The following is a 5,749-nucleotide window of genomic DNA, read 5'->3' on the forward strand; positions in this document are numbered from 1 at the left end:
TTATATGTTTTTGGAATCAGCAAATGATGGAGAATAAGATAAACGTAAATTTGGATCGTTTTATAAATTTTTATTTTTTTTTACAATTTTCTGATTTTTAATGACCAAAGTCATTAATTAATTTTTAAGCCACCAAGCTGAAATGCAATACCGAACCCCGGGCTTTGTCGAAGATTACTTGACCAAAATTTCAACCAATTTGGTTGAAAAATGAGGGCGTGACAGTGCCGCCTCAACTTTCACGAAAAGCCGGATATGACGTCATCAAAGACATTTATCCAAAAAATGAAAAAAACGTTCGGGGATTTCATACCCAGGAACTCTCATGTCAAATTTCATAAAGATCGGTCCAGTAGTTTAGTCTGAATCGCTCTACACACACACACAGACACACAGACACACAGACACACAGACACACGCACATACACCACGACCCTCGTTTCGATTCCCCCTCGATGTTAAAATATTTAGTCAAAACTTGACTAAATATAAAAAGAGACGACCCCTACAGTTAGTATTCACAAGCCAAGAGAGATAACTCCCGAGACAGTTCCGTCGCGTCGGTCGCCAAGCCGCGGGAGAATCGCAGAATGCTGAATGGACGCCGCGGCAGTCTTCACAGCAGAACGAGAACGGCTGATGAAGAAAAGAAGACGCAATACTGTAAATCCTAATCAATAAAAAAATACAACTGAACTATTCATAACTTTCTGAAATTAAAATAGTACCATTACTCTGGTTATCATTCTCTGCTGTCTACTCTAGCATACTTTCATCATCATTACTGTCAGCTGTACCTACTCAGTTCATGTGTACTCATCACTGTATTTCTTGGGTTGTTTGACAACTCTTCCGGATCTGGTTGTTACTGCACTGTCTTTGTTTTCAACCATGTTCTTGTCATCAGTTTGTACTGGAATCTGTTCAGTTCCTATTTTCTTTTCTTTTTCTTTCTGATTTGAGTCTTTCACATTCTGATCAGTAGTTGGCATGGTAACTGTTCTGTTGGAATCACTGTCTCTGGATGCTACCTTTGTTGGTCTGAGCATTTTGCGGTTTCTTCTGTACTCTACATTCTGTTCATCTCTGACTACATAGGATCTTGGTGTAGAATGAGGAGTAACTACTTCTGCTTTCTTCCATCTGTTACCAAACTGCATCATGACTGGATCTCCTGCTCTGAGTTTTGTCAAATTGCCACTGGCTTTTCTGTCAAAGTACTCTTTCTGCTTCTTTTGGCGAGCAATCAAATCTTTGTGATTCTTCTTGTTCTGCTGTTTTCCTGGTTTCAACAGTTCTGCTCTTGTTGGGAGTGTTGTTTTCAGTTTTCTGCCTAGAAACAATTCTGCAGGTGATTTTCCTGTGTCTAATGGTGTGTTTCTGTAGTCTAGGAGTGATCTGTAAGGATCTTTGGATTTTTTCATCAGATTCTTCACTGTTTGGACCATTCTTTCTGCTTGACCGTTACCTTGAGGGTGGTAAGGGCTTGTGGTGGTATGTTTGATTTCATACTCTTTCATGAACTCTGCGAAGTCAGCACTTGCAAACTGTGGTCCGTTGTCTGTGATCAACTCATCAACTATTCCAAATCTTGCAAACTGACTTTTCATGTGGCCAACGACTGTTTTGGTGTTGAGACTGTTCAGTGTAATGACTTCTGGCCATTTGGAGTAGTAATCTACTATTATCAAATAGTGTGTCTTGTTCAGCTCGAACAAATCTGCTGCGATCTTTGCCCATGGTCTATCTGGAATGTCCATTGGTATCATTGGTTCTTTGGGGTTAGCTCTGGAGTTTTCTGCGCAAACTCTACATGCTGTGACCATGTCTTCAATCTGTGACGACATACCTATCCAGAATACCAATTCTCTGGCCATGCTCTTGCATTTCACTATGCCTAAATGTGATGAATGAATTCTTTGCAGCTGATCTACTTGAAGCTTCTTGGGAATGACTAATCTGAGCCCTCTGAAAATCAGACCGTCTGTGTATGTAAGCTCATCTCGGAATGACCAATAAGCTCTAACTGATTCTGGGACATCTCTTCTGTTCTCTGGGAAACCCTTCAAGATGACTAGTCTTTTTTTAGTTCTGTCAGTTCTACGTCATTTGCTGTTTCTCTCTGAAATTCTGCGTATTTCTCATCTGAGATGGGCAAGTGTGACCTTGGGTTGATAGAATTGATTTCTTTCTCTGGAATCAACTGTTCTTTTGTTTCTGGGAGGTACGATCTGCTGAGCGTATCTGCGACGTACATTTCTTTCCCGGGTTTGTACTTCACCTTGAGGTCATACTTCTGTAGCTGCAACATGAATCTTTGCAGACGAACAGGTGCTTTGTGTAGTGGTTTTGTAAAGATGGACTGCAATGGTTTGTGATCAGTCTCTACTTCTACTGTTCTACCATACACGTATGTGTGAAATTTCTCACATCCGTACACTACTGCAAGTGTTTCCTTCTCTATCTGCGCATAGTTCTGTTGTGTCTTTGTCAGTGCCCTTGACCCGTACGCGATCGGCTGACCTTCCTGCATGAGGCAACAACCTAATCCTGTGGATGACGCATCAACTGATAGTGTCAGAGGTTTTGCTGGGTCATAGTACCTCAGTACTGGTGCTTCCGTCACTAGCTTCTTCAGCTTCTTGAAACTCTCTTCCTCTGTCTTTGTCCACTTCCACACTGCATCTTTCTCTGTCAGTTTTCTGAGTGGTTTGCTCACATCTGCCAAGTTGGGTAAGAACTTTCCTAAGTACTGAATGAACCCTAGGAACGTCATCAGTTCTTTCTTGTTCTGAGGACTGCTCATCTTCTGAACTGCTCTGATCTTCTCTGGATCTGCTTTCAGACCTTCACCTGACAGTATGTGCCCTACATACGAGATTTCTGACTTGTGAAACTCGCACTTTGAGTCGTTGAACGTGAGACCGTACGACTTTGCTTTCTCCATGACTTTCTTCAGTCGTTTGTCATGCTCTTTCGTGTTGGATCCCGACACGACAACATCATCCATGACAGCTTCTGCGCCTTCTATGTCTTCTACCATCTGAGACATGACTCTCTGAAATATTTCACTAGCTGAAACTATTCCAAAAGGTAACCTGAGAAATCTATATCTCCCCCATGGTGTGTTGAATGTACACAGCTTGGAACTCTCTTCGTCCAACTTGAGCTGCCAATAACCAGATGTTGCATCTAGTTTAGAGAAAACTTTTGCTCCTGGCATGTTCTGAACAACTTCTTCTATCGTCTTCATTGGATAGTGTTCTCTCTTGATAGCTTTGTTCAGATCTCGTGGATCAATGCAGATTCTTGTTTTCTTTGACGTTTCTACCACTACCATACTGTTCACCCAGTCAGTAGGTTCTTCTTGTCTTGTGATAACACCTTCTTTTTCCATACGTTTCAGTTCATCTTTAACTTTCTTGTGTAGCGCAACTGGTATCTTTCTGGGTGCGTGTACTACTGGCTGTACATCTGGGTCAACTTTGAGATGAACCTCTCCTGGGAGACAACCTAAACCTTCAAAAGAATCTGGGTATTCTCCTTTAACATCTAGCTGAGGGTGATCTCCTTTAACCTCTTGCGTCATGCTTGACTGCACTGTGTCTACTCTCTGGATCAGTCCTAATCTCTGACAAGCTTCCAGACCAAGTATCGCTGTACTATCCATCTCTGTGACATAGAATTTCACTTCATGCTCTTCTTTCTTGAACTTGCATGTCAGTTTCGTCGAACCTAGTGTCTTGATGGTATGGCCTGAATATGACGTAAGCTTGACCTTTGACTTCTCCAGTTTCTTTCCTTTGAAAGATTTGAACGTTTTCTCAGAAATGACATTGCATTTTGCTCCAGTATCTAACTGAAAATTGACTGTTTTCTCTTCTACTTCCAGTTTCTGAAACCATCCGGAATCCACTGTATTCATTTCTGCAGTGCCGATTGTACCTAACGAGTACGCTTGCACTTCATCCTCTGTGTCGCTACTGTCACTATCGTCTAGTGTGTGTACTTTGTTTCTCCTCTTTGAGCTGTGTGTTTGCTCTGTTCTGGCTGGCCATACACATGCTCGCAAAGTGGTTTGGTTTCATGCATTTTCTGCATTCTTTTCCTATCGCAGGACATTGCGCATCTTGTGTGTGCTTCATGCCACACCTACCGCATTTCTTCTGTGCCGTAGCTCTGTGTTCGCTAGGTGCATGTGTACCTTTGTTCTTGTCGCAGCTGCGTGACGTCTTTTGTGCATTCGTTCTCTCTCTATGCCTAACTGCATGAACGGCTGCTTCAGCTGACAAATTCATTTCTTTCAGCTGTTTCACTGACATTTCATCCACTCTGGCTATCTCAATAGCTTTCTCTAGAGTCAGATCTTTCCCAATATCAATGAGTTTCTCACGCACTTTGTCTGATTTTGTTCCGAACACTATTCTGTCTCTCACTACCTCATCTTCTTTGTCTCCGTACTCGCATTCTTTCACAAGCAATTTCAGTTCTGTTACAAACTGTTCACACGTTTCATCTGTTGCATGTACCTTGCTGTGAAATTTGTACCTTGCAAAGATTGGGTTTGATTTGGGCTGAACGTAGGCTTTGAAACCATCGTAGTAGTTCTGCAACTTTTTCTGCTGCTCATCACTCAATGTCCAGGTTGAGAAGATTTTCCTACCCTTCTCTCCAACCCATAACATTAGATAGGAACATTTTTCTTCTTCTGACTTGGCTTTCAGTGGTCCCTTGAACATGAAAGACACGTGATCTTTGAAAGAATTCCATTCCCCCACTAGATCTCTTGCTTCCCAATTGAATCTTGGATAGCTACCAGTTCCCTCCATAGTCTAATATTATGCTTGAGTGACTTATCTTTCAGTCCAAACGTTCTTGACAAACCCCACTTCTGACACCATGTTGTGTTTGTGGGGTTTACGTACAGAGAGGCGGAGACATAGTGTTGGTTCGGCCATGCTTTAATATCAAGAACCTCAACTCTTGTCCTATTCATACGGAGTGCTGTCCCTTGGACCTTTAGCTAATAGACTCACTCTAATGGAGCTATCTCTAAATGGAACATGATATGCTTGCCTAGCAATATACATGACAAGAACCATTATTCATACGCTTTAGAGCTGACAAAACTTCTCCTTCTACCACTTCCCCTTCACTCTTGTTCAGTCCTTATATGTACACTCGTGTTAAGTCCTTATCATATGTACACTCTTGTTCAGTCCTTATCATATGTACACTCTTGTTCAGTCCTTATCATATGTACACTCTTGTTCAGTCCTTATCATATGTATGTACACTCTTGTTCAGTCCTTATCATATGTACACTCTTGTTCAGTCCTTATCATATATACACTCTTGTTCAGTCCATATCATATGTATACTTTTGTTCTGTCCTTATCATATATGTACACTCTTGTTCAGTCCTTATCATATGTACACTCTTGTTCAGTCCTTATCATATGTACACTCTTGTTCAGTCCTTATCATATGTACAGTCTTGTTCAGTCCTTATCATATGTATGTACACTCTTGTTCAGTCCTTATCATATGTACACTCTTGTTCAGTCCTTATCATATGTATGTACACTCTTGTTCAGTCCTTATCATATGTACACTCTTGTTCAGTCCTTATCATATTCAATAAAGATGTTGTTCTGTTTTTGTCATATGTAACATCGTGTTCAGTCCTACTTTGATAACGTCATATCTGAAACTGTCACGGTGATGTTGTTCTAGTTTCGAGCAACAA

This window comes from Littorina saxatilis, linkage group LG8 (assembly GCF_037325665.1).
Source record: "Littorina saxatilis isolate snail1 linkage group LG8, US_GU_Lsax_2.0, whole genome shotgun sequence".
Classification (NCBI taxonomy): domain Eukaryota; kingdom Metazoa; phylum Mollusca; class Gastropoda; order Littorinimorpha; family Littorinidae; genus Littorina; species Littorina saxatilis.